The 14,083-nt window shown below is 39.1% G+C and overlaps 1 protein-coding gene across 8 annotated transcripts in view; it reads left to right on the top strand.

The window, feature by feature from the left end:
* Positions 1-14,083, top strand: part of HGF (hepatocyte growth factor) — a 218,939-nt gene that overhangs the window by 119,983 nt on the left and 84,873 nt on the right. Inside the window, exon 2 of one of the 8 annotated variants that reach the window (XM_042466634.1) lies at positions 1,642-1,694. The exons of the other annotated variants lie outside the window; for them this stretch is intronic. The gene's annotated coding sequence lies outside the window, so the exon portion shown is untranslated. The remainder of the gene's footprint in view (positions 1-1,641; positions 1,695-14,083) is intronic. 8 annotated transcript variants of the gene reach the window in all.

Here is a 14,083-nt window from a genome sequence, read left to right as displayed (position 1 = left end):
CATCATCATCATCATCATCATCATCATCATCATCATCATCATCATCATCATCCCAGTGTGCAGAACAAGGTGGAAAAGGAAGGCTGGGTAGGCATTAAAAAGACTTTGGAAAAAGAAGCTTCTTTCTCAGAGGCTTTGCTAACTGAGGAAGCACTTTAACTGCTTAGGGCTTGTAGCCTGGGAAGGCACTAGAGAGTGCTCTAAATGCCCATCTCTTAAACTGCCAATCCCAGCATCCATAGGATGTAACCACAACAATTAAAGTGGAAAAATAGTACTATAATTGTATAGTGTGAACGGGCCCCATATTTCACTTCCACACAAAAGTCTCTTTCTAATCCAAGTATTCTGAACGTGTAACCCACTGCGAGAGAAATCTTGGATATATATCTTGGAAATCTTGGACATGTAGGCTTCACTGAATGCACAGGCCTAGTCATTCTTGTCAGGGCTTCTTTATTTCTTCTAACAGAACAGAAGGGTATCCATACATGGAAAGATGCACACATGAGCTGACCATGAATAAACGGGAGAGCTATATGGTAGAGCCTCTCTGAGCTCAGAGCTAAAAAAATATGTGGTGGATTCTGCCTAATGCTATTGGTCTCTAGATGATGGAAGATCTCCATGTGAAAAGGCAGTTAACTTTCAGTCAAGAATCAGAAGTCTTCCTTTGCTCTCCTGGCTGAAGATGGAATGTGAATGTCTTCCAGGCTGATGACTCTTTAGCAAAAGACTTGGCTGTATACACATTATATCAAACTTGGCTGCAACAAAACTGATGCAAGGGCATAATCTGCTTTAGGACTGGTTTCCTGGCTATGGATATAAAGCAGAACAAGTCTGGGCTTGCCTTAAACACTGAAAATGCAAGATCTTGGATGAAACAAAGATCAGCATATGGCTTCTACACTACATACCACTTGGAAGCAGGTTGACCCAGTCAGATATGGCTTACCAGAAGGTTACAAGAAGTAAAGTTTTTAGTTTGACACAACATTTCCAAGACAGGGTGTCATGTAAAAAACTGACTTACATCTGTTACAAGCTTGGTGGTAGCATTTCATTTTTCACTAATTTAAGTTCCTGATCTGTATTCATGCTCAACAGTAATTGCAGTACTTGCCAATCCCATAATGTATGTGCGTATGTACAAAAAAAAATCCACAGCCCTATCTGGCTTGTCTGTGAGAGTGCAAAATATATGCATTTTTCTGTGTGGGTATTTCAAATTAGTCACGTAAACACACTGACTTACATCTGTTACAGTTTATCAGTCATGCTTTTCAAAGTCCTAGAATGTGCAGATTTCCAAACAAAAACTGAACAAAAGCTAATATATGTAACTTCTTTTTAAAAATGAATTATTAGCAATACATTGATCATGCATTGTTATGTTTTTTTAAATGTAAAATACAAAAAAGAAAAGCCATCAAATGACTTAATTCCCCAAAATGGTTTGCTCCCTAAATTTATTATTTGAAGGAACAAATGAACTCCACTTTTCATCAGAGATCTCTAACACCAGGAATCTTTCTCTTATATTTCATTGTCGTCCCTTCGTTACACATTACACACTGTAAGTAATGTGCAATCTCACATTACACATTGTAAGTAACATTGCCTAATTATGTTTTTCAGAGTGGTAGACGCATGCAGGTGGGAGCTAATAACCACTTCTTTTTAAGTGGCTGGTAAGTAACCCTCTATTCACAGAAAGATTTATTATTCACTGAAAGATCAGTCAGGCTACTTACTGCAGTGCAGTTAGATGGCACAAGGCATGAAAGACAGAGTTCAAAAGCACAACTTGGGGCAATTAAAGGAGCTATAAGCCATGTCCCCTTAGACTCATCCTGAATTCTTGTTTCAGCGACTTCATCTCTGGCAGCTCCCCAGAAAAGCCTGAAAACCCCTCAGATCAGTATCACCAGAAAGGATATCCATATCCTTGAACAGTTCCTGATTTCAACCATGGGTTTGACAGGAGAGCATGCTAGATTGGCTAGAAATGGATGTCCATTGGCAAGTGGACTTTGGAGGCCGACTGTTTTAATAAGACTTACAAGTTTGTGGAGGCCAGGCAATTATCCATCCATAACGCAGGAGACTTGGCTGCACCTGCACTGCAAAAGTAATGCAGTTTGATACCACTTCAAATTGTCATGGCTCAATGCTATGGAATTCTGAGATTTTTAGTTTTGAGAGATATTTAACCTGCTTTGTCACAGAGCTCTAGTGTCACAACAAACTACAAATCCCAAGATTCCAGAGGATGGGGCTGTGACAGTTAAAGTGGTGTCAAACTGTATTATTTCTGTAGTACATATTGTTATCAAGTCTGGAATTTTATAAAAATACCCCCAAAATCCCTATCCCAAAATGCATCTGTGGAGGTAATCAGGTGGCCCCTTTTCCCTGGCATCACTTGATCATAGAGGCCTCCAAGCAAGCTCTGCATCTATAGGGTGAAGTATGTCTCCTGATGACCCTAATGGAAAGGCATTATGGGAGCTGTCCCTTGGCTGCCATGACCTGAAAGCGGAGAGACCACGTAGGCAGCAGCCTTAGTTAGGAGTTGCAAATAGGAAGATTTCCTTCACACCTAGGAGACAGATTTACAGAGACAAGCCATTCCGGTAGCAATCGTTTTCCCATGACAAAGGATGCCTATGGATCAAGTGATGTGTAAATTTGGTTTCCCTTTTGATGTAGGACAAGAGCCTCCACTGGCTACGTGACTAGGAACCTATTTAAAGTCCAGTTTTCCTTTGTTCGAAGTTCCATGTTGGTGGCAGGCAGGCACTCTGTCAGTCTGCTTCTCCTGGTTCCACACACCCCTTTCCCCATTTTCCTTCAGTGTTGCTGCAGCTACCTTGATTCCGAGGGAAACCATTGCAGGCAAGTATTTCCATTAGCAGGCCTTGTGTTCTCTTTCCATTTTTTCCTCCCTTTCTTCTATTAGACTTCAGTGACTGCATGAGTGAATGTATGTGTGTGAGTGTGTGTCTCCCTGTGCATCAATTAAACTAGCTTAAAATTCAAAGACTTTGCCTTTGCGTCAGTCCCTGGAAGTTCTGGTCCCTTCGTAAACAGGCTGGGATTCGATCCGAGAGGGGTACTTGTAAGGAGCCCCATATTGGTGTGTTGAGCTAATTAATATTCCCCAAAATTTGAGCAGATATCCTTACAATATGCAGCCTTTGTAACACACATAGATCCCTGCTTCATGTCTTTAGAATCAAATAGCACACCAAGAGTATGATCAGCAGAGTGTGGGGTGTCCCACACACAAAAGATAGATAGGTTGTTGTGTTGTGGCAGCTATGAAGTCTTGAACCCCACCTGGTTAGAGTGCCTCAGTGTAAATGTTGAAGTGATCCAGAATGAATAGCTTTCTAACACCAGGATCAACACCACTCTATGAATTCAGACAGGACATGTGATAAGCTTTATATAGACGTTATGTTCAACCCTAGCACAGTCGGTACATCTGCATTTGCTATTCTGATCAACTATGAAGTGAAACTGGCTTTTAAAATAAGTTGTAATGGTTACATAGCTTTTTTACTAGTATATTAATATGACAATAAAGCTCTATAGGGGATTTTGGCATGCTCCTAGCATTCTGTACAATTCTTTTGTATTTTTATAAAAGAAAAGCTGCATATGTGTGCCAATATCCAGTTTCAGAAATGCAGCCTGCCGGGAAATATGCCTTTATTTGCCAGTGGTGCCATTTATAGATGGATGGTATATGGTAGGCATTTGTATATATCTTTCGCCTTCCTCCACATTTCAGATCCCTTAGGAACATCTATATCTTAGGTTATTTCGAAGTGTTTTTAAAGGCCCATAAGAAATGTAAATAACTCATAAAGAAATGCCCTTAAAGTATAATGCTCCCCAGTCCCCCATTTAATCAATACACCTGTACCTTTGAACTTTGATATGTACCTTACCAACCTCTTTGGCCTCCCTTCTGAATCCAAGCATGATCTCCTTGTATTTGCTATTTTGAAATTCTGCTTGCTTCTATTTTATTTGACGTATTTATATGCTGCCTGTTATATTAACATTTCCAGACTATGAACAAGAATAAAATATTGAATATATGCATTCAATATAAAATATGCAATTATAATAAATTACAAGATTTTCTAATGTACAAGAATGGTTAGGAACTAAGTAAAACAACTAAAACAAGAATGGCTGTTGTTACAAGTTGCCAAAGCCAAAGGGCACCCAAACAGTAATCCCGACAGAATGTTTTACTTATGGTGCAAGGCGATTTCAAGCCATGGCACAACTAGAAAGAAAGGTCAATTACTGGGTGATACCAGATGAACATCTGTATTTGTGATACCACCTGGAGGAACTTTGGGGATGATTTCAGGGTTGGGCTGAGGAAGATCATGAGCATGAAGTACCCTGGTCTCTCCTTTTTAATGCTTGATACATTGATACCAAAACCTTATGCCTTGCTCTGTAGCAAATTGCTAACAAGCTCTGCTCTCTTAGCAAAGATATTGAATGTTTTTGTAGGAGCATGCTAGTCTATAGTATATTCACTGGGCTTGACTACACAATTAAAATACTCCTCATTCTATTTGAATAGAATGTTTTCCTGCCGCATGCAATTCAGAGGAGTTTGGACTCCCCCCCACAAATACCCTCCACAAACTCAGCAGAAAAAGGCTTCACAGTTTTTACCAGAGTATCCACAAGTATCTGCAAGGATGCACATTATTGAACATGTGATTGTCTGTCTGCTTCTGATGGATTTGCATGGCTGTGTATTTTTGGCAGATGGAGGGTGAACAGATGTGAATAGATGCAAATTTGTGCAGGAAATGTCAATATGAATGTGTGAAAATCTGCAGCAATTTGCATAATACACTTATGTGTAGACTAGTGCACTGCATTCCCGACTAGCTGTAGTGACTGGATGCAGCATGGAGCCAGTATAAAACTGACTCCATGCTGTGGCCAAGGTATTCCTTTCTAGGAACTGTTGTAGGCAAGGTTACCAGATCAAGCCAGTAAAAGGCACTGTTTGTCACAGCGTCTACTGCAACATCCAGTAACAAAGATGAAGTCATAGAACAGGAGCATCCATAGAATCTCTTCCTTGAGAGGGAATGCAATTCCATTCAGAACAAGGAATCTGACCTGTTCCTGGGTATGGCAGCCATTTAACCAAACATCCTCCATGTTCCTGGTTCCATGATTTGTACCTGAATTAGCTTGGTTAATTCCCACCCCTCTATTTTTTTTTAATTGTATAGTGTCTTTCAGATTATAATACCTAGAAATAGTATTTGTGCCATTTAAAAAAATCACTGTATACAGCATCTCTATATTTTTAGGTGCTTTACAAATCACCTGATTCATTTATTGACATGTTACGTATACGCACAAGTGCATGTGCAGGGTATTCCATTATCCTGCCTTGTCTGTCTCAGCTGTCTAGAATTTGCAGTCATCAATGTTTTTAATTAGTATTCTTGTATTTTGTCTAGAAAAATAATGAATCTAATAATTTCCCCATTAATATAATACTTTTTAAACATGACATCTTTTAATATTCCATTAAAACACAGCCGTTTAAATAAGTTTCCACTTTCTACTTTGAACTAAGAACACCCTTCTCCAAAAACGGTTTAACAATGTCATCAGTGTCCATTGTCTGAAAAGCAGCACTTAACATTCACCATATTAGTCATTTGTCTGCTTCTGTTAGTTATTATAAGCTTATTTCCAGATCTGGAGCCAATTTTTCTACGCCATGTCTTCCTATGGGACTACATATCAGACCTCATTTAGAAAAATGCTGCAGCTTAATTGCAGGTCATCTACAATTTATTTCGAGCCTTGGGATCAAACACCAGATGGAGTCATACCTAGAGGTGACATAGGAGCAGGACCTAATTTGAGCCTGGATTTAATCCCAAAGAAAAGAGGGTGGGTTTTTGATGTTTTGGAATGTGGGAGGAAATAATGGAGAAAAGTGACAGAGTGGACATGATTTACTTCCATGAGTGAAAGTCACTAAATAGTTTTTCTTTTTAAGGGCAAGAAATTTTGTGGAAGGTATCAGAATAGCAGTGGCTACAAATTTGTAGAAGATACAGATATCTTGGTGGTTGTTAACTTTTGTCTGGTTGACTTTGACTTATGGTGACCCCATGAATGATCATCAGTGCTTTACTCAGGTCTTGCAGACTCAGGACCATGACTTCCCTGAGTGAGGCTGTATAATTAATGCAGTTAGACACTGCTTTAACTTTAATGGCTTCATCCTATGGAATCCTGGGATATGTGGTGATGGTTGTGGCATCAGAGCTCTCTGTCAGAGAAGTCTAAATAGCTCAGAAAACTACAAATCCCAGAATTCCATAGCATTGAGCCATGTAGTTAACGTGATGTCAAACTGCATTACTTCTGCAGTGTAAATGCAACCATAATCTATCCATCAGGAATGTGGTCTTCCTCTTTTTCTACTTCCACTTTACCAAGCATTATGGTCTTTGCTAGTGAGTCATTATGTCTTTTCATGATACGGCCAAAGTTTAGTCATCTTGGCTTCTAGGGAGAGTTCTCTCAGTGGCTATGAATTAATATGAATAATGTGATATATTAATATAATATGTTTTAGTAACGTAATTATGAATTAAGATAAATTATTGTTTTACATGGCTACAAATTAATGAAGATATACAGTAGCAGAGGTTGAGGAAAGAGTTGGACTACAGCACAGCCATTGAACAACAACTGGTTAGGAAATAATAATAATAATAATAATAATAGCAACAACAACTTTTTCACATTATATATCAGTGGCTAGTAATTGTGAAAGAATGTCCTCCAAAGAATTCAAAGTTGTCATGAACATAAAACAGTTCCTCCCATTTTATATTCCCCAAAACACTGCATTGTTGATGTGGTTAAGAGACAGTGACTATTAGATAAAAACTGAAAGGGACACCTATGGACAGTCGCAGAAATTTATCCAAGTAAGGGCAAAAATGCATTATGGTATATAAAGACGATTTGTGCATATAGTACAGATTCTACAGATTAACATGTTCTACACATTTTGCAGTTACCATACTACAAGATGTGTTATAATGATTCTATTTACCTATGTGATTGTGGCAAACCTGTTTGAAGCAGAGCAACCTTTTAACAATGACAGACAAAGGGGTCCAGCAAAAGAGATACATGGGCAAATGGGAGGTCTAAACTTCTTGGCCACTGGTGGAATACCTCTGCAGCCCTAAGGTTTTTCTCTTCAGATGAACACAAACCATGCAAATGAATTCAGCTCTAAACATTGTAATTCACATTGCCATTTCACACGGCATATTCAGGTGTTCTATTAATGTGTGGGATGGGCAGTTGCATGCCTGAATTCTATGTATTCGCCATAAGATTAGAAGGAACCCTACAACATGCAATAGTATGTACACAGAGAACTCTATACACAAGGAAGAATACTGCTTTTTAAAAAGTTCCCAATTGTGAGAAGAAACAAAAAGCCTTCCGCATATACAGCTAAATGCACTGGGATTTGTTCATTGATTATAAAGTAATATGTGGAATCTGGGTGTGCATGAAAGCACTTCTGCTTCCACTTTGTTGATATTATTGGTAACATATATGCTATATTCCAATTTCTTTTTGTGTGGTCTAATTTACTGCATCTTCTAAAGCAATAAACAGTCTTCACAGCACCATGTGGGGAAGCCAGGTTGTTTGGCCTCTTTCTGCCTAGAATCTCTGTTTCTTTAATGTTCTCCTAATTGCCTGTTGTATTGGATCCTCAGCTACCTTCTTAAGATACCTAGTTGTTTTCCTTGATCTGTTTCTCCATTTCCCCTGTGACAATTGTCTGAAGGTCCTGGGCCTCACACAGTAAAATCAAACCTGTCCTTTATGCAAGATTCACTCTTGGTCATTCTCTTTGACACAATCTTAAGTAAAATGCCTATCGCACATATCAATGCAGTTCGAGAATAGGTAGCTGTCCAGTTGGACTACAACATCTGTTATTCCACACATAGGTTAAGCTTGCTGTCTTTAATAGGAGTTGAAACTGAATATAATCTGGAGGCCAGTCTTGTTTTAATGCTTTTTGTGTGTTTTGTTTTGCCTCCAAGTCATTTCTGACTTATGGCAACCATAGAGTGACCCTATAACAGGGTTTTCTTGGCAAGTTTCTTCTGGGGGGTTGACATTGCCATCCTCTGAGGCTGAGAGTTTAATGCTTTAGTCATGCATAAGAAAAATATATAAAGTCACCTGTATGATTAATTTATTCTTTGAATGAAAATATCTGTAATGACTCTAAAGAGATAATAGATGGATAGCTAGATGGATGGATAGCCTGATTGACTGACATGGATAAACAATAGATAAATAGACAGAGAGATTGGATGGTAGAAAAGTTAGATTATGTTTATTGCAGAAACAGATTTTAATCTCCTAGCTCTTTAAAATTATCCTACCAATAAATAATTAATGGATAGCCTCCCTAGAAAAGAAGTTTAGGACTACAGCTTAAGCATAATCAAGTGCAGAAAACCAAGACATAATATACATCCAAGTGTAATTCAGCTGTTGGCATATTATAGAAGGCATTGCACTGACAATGGAGTTAGAGCACATCTGCACTGTAGAAATAATGCAATTCGAACCACTTTAAGTACTGTAGCTCCATCCTATGGAATCCTGGGATCTGTAGTTTTACAAGGGCTTTAATATTCTCTGGTACAGAGTGCCCTACACAAAGCTACTAATCCAAAGGATTCTGTAGGTTGGCACCATGGCAATTAAAGTGGTATTAAAGTGCATTATTTCCACAGTGTCAATGTCCCCTCAGGGTTTTCATTCTGAATAGACATTGTTTGGACATCTGACTTGCAGGATCAGATGCTATGGGGTGAAACAGATGGACACGAAAAAGTGGCTCAACGTTGCTTTTTCCAAAACTGATTCAAACCCGCAGCAACTGCACTGCCTGCTCCCAAGGTGGCCTGGATGTCAATGGCTGAACCACACTGCACAGTGTGAAGCTTACCAACATTCATAAATTTGATGATGAAGGCTTTCATGGCCGGCATCCATACTTTTTTGTGGGGTTTTCGAGCTATCTTCCCTGAAGATGGCAGCCACAGAGGCTGGTGAAATGTCAGGAATAAACTCTTCTAGAACATGGCCACATAGCCCAAAAAAACTCACAAAAAACTATTCATATTTTTTTACAAAAAAAAGATAAAACGAATTATATATTTTAATAAATAATATAAAAATAAAATTGACAGATTTATTCATGTCTAGTCAGGACCAACATTGTACTGGTACTCATTCAAATGATTTCCCTGTACTTCCTTGAAAATTGTTTTTCTTCATCATCCAAATCTCCTGCTTTTCTTGGTCTGTTTTTTCTCATTTATATTATTTTGACATTTCAAAATCTGTCCCCTTTTACACCAGCAACTGACTTTGGCTGAAATTGTATGTACAGCTGCTGAAGACAAGTTCTATTTCAATCAAAGATATGTGAAGACAAAGGCTTTCATGGCTGGCATCCATATTGGGCTATGTGGCCATGTTCTAGAAGAGTTTATTCCTGATGTTTTGCCAGCATCTGTGGTTGGCATTTTCAGAGGCCAGTCACAGATGCTGGCCAAATGTCCGGAATAAACTCTTCTAGAACATGGCCACATAGCCTGAAAGACCCACAGAAAACTATACATCAAAGTTACTTTTGAATAAATGGGCTTTGCATGTTTCTTTATGGAACAAACATCTCAGAAGCCTGATTTTTATTCAAACTATTAAGGCCTTTCAGTGGCAGAATGCAACCAACTTCTGGTCATAGATAGTTGAAGATAAATAGAGTTTCGAAAAAAATAATGGTTAGTAATGTTTTGAATAAGAAACAAATAAAGGGAAAGGTACAGTTATAACACTCTGAACAAAACAGAGCTACCCTGTTAAAGTATCTGGCAGGATATGCAGGGTATGAACAAACAGAAAATACTTTTTTAAAAAGTAACCAAGGACAAATGAGAGTTCTTAATATTGGCTGGAATTCACTTGAATTTCATCTTTGTAAATGGACTTACATCTGTAGAAAATAAAATTGAACATTTTTGCAATTCAGTAAGGGGATGCTGCTATGTTACTACATAGAGGAGACAGCAAAGTGACCATATCACATTGGGACTGAAAGCACAAGGGGATGAATGCATATTGGAGTACTCTTGTTGGTGTCTCATTGTGCATATTCACAATTCACTAACAGGATTCCTTAGTGCCTCTGCTATGTAGCTAAGTATTCATAAAGCTATGCAGTGTAGCCTGAAATAGAGAATTCTAGCCATTAAGCATAACAGTTGAAAGAGAAAAAGAAAAAAATATATTTGATAATCATTTTTGGACTACCTTATGAATTTGCATTACAACAGAGATCAACAAATCAGGATGTTTTTAATACCTAATGGTAGCTGCTGGAATATTTATCTTCATCTTCTATATCCTATGTTGCGTTTGTGAAATTGCCTCAACTTACTATGTGCACAAAGATGCTATGTGTGCAAAGATTTGATGTTGTTGTTCTTAACTGCCAATGAATTGACTCCAACTCATGGTGACCCCTTGGATGAGACCTCTCCAAACCTCCCTATCTTTTACAGTTCTTCTTAGGTCCTGTAAATTCTGTGGCCCCCTGATTGAGTCTATCGCTTTGGTCTGTGGTCGTCCTTTCTTTCTACTACCCTCTTTCTACTGCCTTTCCCAGCTTTATTGTCTTTTCTAATGAGTCATGCCTTCTCATAATGTGGCCAAAGTACAACAGCCTCTGTTTGATCATCTTGGCCTTCAGGGAGAGTTCAGACTTGATCTGTTCAAGGGCAGATTTGTGTTTGTTTTTGGCTGTCCACGGTATCCTCAGCGCTCATCTTCAGCACAACATTTCAAATAAGTTTATTTTCCTCCTATCCACCTTCTTCACTGTCCAGCTTTCACATCCGTACCGAACTCGAGACAGAAGGAAGGAGGGTAGTGCACTTTGTTCTTCACATGTTGATTAAACCAGACTACATGATGGATGCATATGACTGTTTTCATCCCAAAATATCAAACTTCAGTGTTGCATGTTAATCTGCAACATCCTTTATCCTCTGTGTTTTGCTGGTAGGTGGCACAACAGAGCCAGGATAGTACAGTGGTTTAACAGTTGAACTAGGACTCTGAAACACCAGACTTAAAGCCCTGCTTGGTCATGAAAACCCAGTGGGTGACCTTGGACAAGTCACCCATCACATCACTAGGAGGGTGACATACTGGTGTGTGTGTGTATTCCTGGTGGGACTGATGTGATTGCTAGGCTAGCAAATAAAGGTGTCTTTCCAGACCTGCAATGGATTGCCGGAAGGCTGCAGCACCACTTCCAGCTCTATGATTTTATTATTCTAAGATTGTTAATGTTGAAATTCAAGTAACATCATACAGCACAATACCAGGTATGTCAGATGTGCTGTTGATTTAGGTGGGTTACTCTCTGGTGAGAAAATACTCAACTTGGCTCTCAGAGTACAACTTTAAATTTAATTGTACTGTTTTGAGTGTTTTGAGATTAGAGATGATAAATTTTGCCTAAGTGTTATTTTTCATGTAGGGAACTTGGCTGGAAGCCTGTATTAGCTATGTAAACTTTCCTGGCCCAACACCGCCAAACCTGGTGGAAACATCATTCATCTACACTCCAGTTGCTAGCAGAATGGTTTCTCTCCACAATGCTGATGCTCAGTTTGGGCAAAAGGATTACAATTGTGGCAAGAGTGTCACTAAATGGTAATAAACTCAATAGCAATTGTGAATATGAAACAGTTACCTAGATTTACTAACCGATAACTATTTTGTATTCACAATCACTACTTAGTTATTGCTGCAGTTGTAACACACACACATCTACTTTACTGGGCATCATCTGTAGGGGGTGAAGGTGATTAATTCTGTTAGTGACTGCAGTGCAGGTGAATGGCATTACTGACATGTTTGAGAATGCGATCAGGTAAGGAGAGGTTACTAAGGCCCTCAGCTGACCGGCAAAATACTCTGTCGTAAGGGCACAATGGGAGCATGGGGCCCGCCGACTGCCTGTCCACATGCTGGCATCACGCCGGCATCATGCCGCCTGACCAACTGCATAGTGGGTGGCATCATACAGTGTCTTTGGCACAATGTGTAGACATGCCGTGCCAATGAGCTGCAGAAAAGCTGCAGTGGCACAAGAAAGGGCACCTTTTCTGTGACACAAAAAGAAGCTGCTTTTTGCCTTTTCTTTTTGTACCGGGTTAGGGGCATGGTGTGTGGTTGCCACATCCCCAACCCAGGGCTTCTGGGGCGGTGCAGTGCTGCCTCTAAGCGGCAGTCTGCCAAGCCCCTTAGTTAAGTATACTTGTTAGTCCCAACTAAAGTAAATCTACTAAATTGCTGGACCTTTACATATGTGTCCGTTTCCCAAGTTCCCATTTGTTCAGTGTCTAAATTAGCAGAGACTAACATCTGGATTTAGGCCAATGTAAACAGAGTATTCTTTGACTGAACCAATTCTAGTACTACAGCTCTAGTATCCATTTAACTTTCTCTCTCTCTCTGGCTCATGGTTTGTGTGTGGCATTTACTTACATTGCCCTTGATTTATATGATGTGAGTGTGGGAGGGCAATGCAAAAAGAAATACTGAAGATACCTCCCAGAGTTTATCTGAGGAGGAATCGGCTTAGAGCAAGCCCTTATCCCTCCAGACACCCTGAAGTGGATACGGCCTTCCTTTTTCTGGCTAGGAATAAAGTGTGAATTACCTCTATTTGAAGTTTCTGGGCATGTCAAGCTAACCTTTAAATAGGTTGCACTTCATTGCAATACTGAACTGTAAAAAAAGAAAAGAAACAACAACCCAACAACCATTTTTCAAAACTAGAAGTGGACATTAGATAGTGAGGTTGTAGGCTCAGGACATGGTTAGTAAGGACATGTAGGCTCAGGACATGGTTAGTAAGGGTTGTCATGGCAGTTACCAGTCTGATCCTTCATGTGTTTTTTTTAAAATTTTTATTATTAAAACATATATAAAAACACATTACTACCATTCATCATTCAATATGCAAACACAATATACAGACAGACAGACAAGCCTCGACATAAGGAACAAAATCATTTCTATATGTATTTCTCAAATCCATTTGACTTCATGAAACACTTGTTTAGCTCATTATCCCTGACTTCTGATCAGCACATATTTTCCAGTCTCAAACACTGATCCTTTCTGTTTGAAGACACAACCATGTATTCCAAGCCCCTAAACTGGCATGCCACCCTCAGGTGTGGCTGAGCAATGGATGCTGTCCCATCTCCGGTGCTGAAGTACAATTCTGCCAGACTTCTTAAAGCTTCTTTATGTGGAATATGAAGGGAAGGGTGCCGCCTTGTTCTTCTCTTGAGTCAGTCAAATGTCTTGAGCCTTATTTAATCAATAATAAATAAATAATAAAACTTTCATTTATATCCTGCTTTTTGTAAAAACAATCAAAGCGGCGTACAACATTAAAACGATACAACAATATATACAATATCCCCCCTTAAAAAGGGATTAAACTGTTCTAAAAATTAAAATTACAAGCAATAAAATTTAAAAACAATAATACAATAACAGTGGGCAGAATCATCACACACACACACACACACACACACACACACACACACACACTTTTCACATACATCAGATCTGAGATTTGGCTCCAGGATCCTTGTGGATACCAAAATCTGTGGATGTTCAGTTCCCATTGAATACAATAGCATAATGCAATGGTGTCCCTCATATGAAATGGCAATCCTGGGATTTGTAGTTTTGGTCCTGGGAGTTGTAGTTTCAGGAGGCACCAGCATTCTTTGAGAGAGAAGGCCAAAGAACTTGTCAAAGTACAAATCCTGTGATTACATAAGATGGAGCTACAGCACTTAAAGTGGTGGCAAACTGCATTATTTATGCAGTGTAGATGCTCTCTCTTCCT

The sequence above is a fragment of the Sceloporus undulatus genome, chromosome 5 (genome assembly GCF_019175285.1).
Source record: "Sceloporus undulatus isolate JIND9_A2432 ecotype Alabama chromosome 5, SceUnd_v1.1, whole genome shotgun sequence".
Classification (NCBI taxonomy): domain Eukaryota; kingdom Metazoa; phylum Chordata; class Lepidosauria; order Squamata; family Phrynosomatidae; genus Sceloporus; species Sceloporus undulatus.
This window is presented reverse-complemented; position numbering and strand designations above follow the sequence as displayed.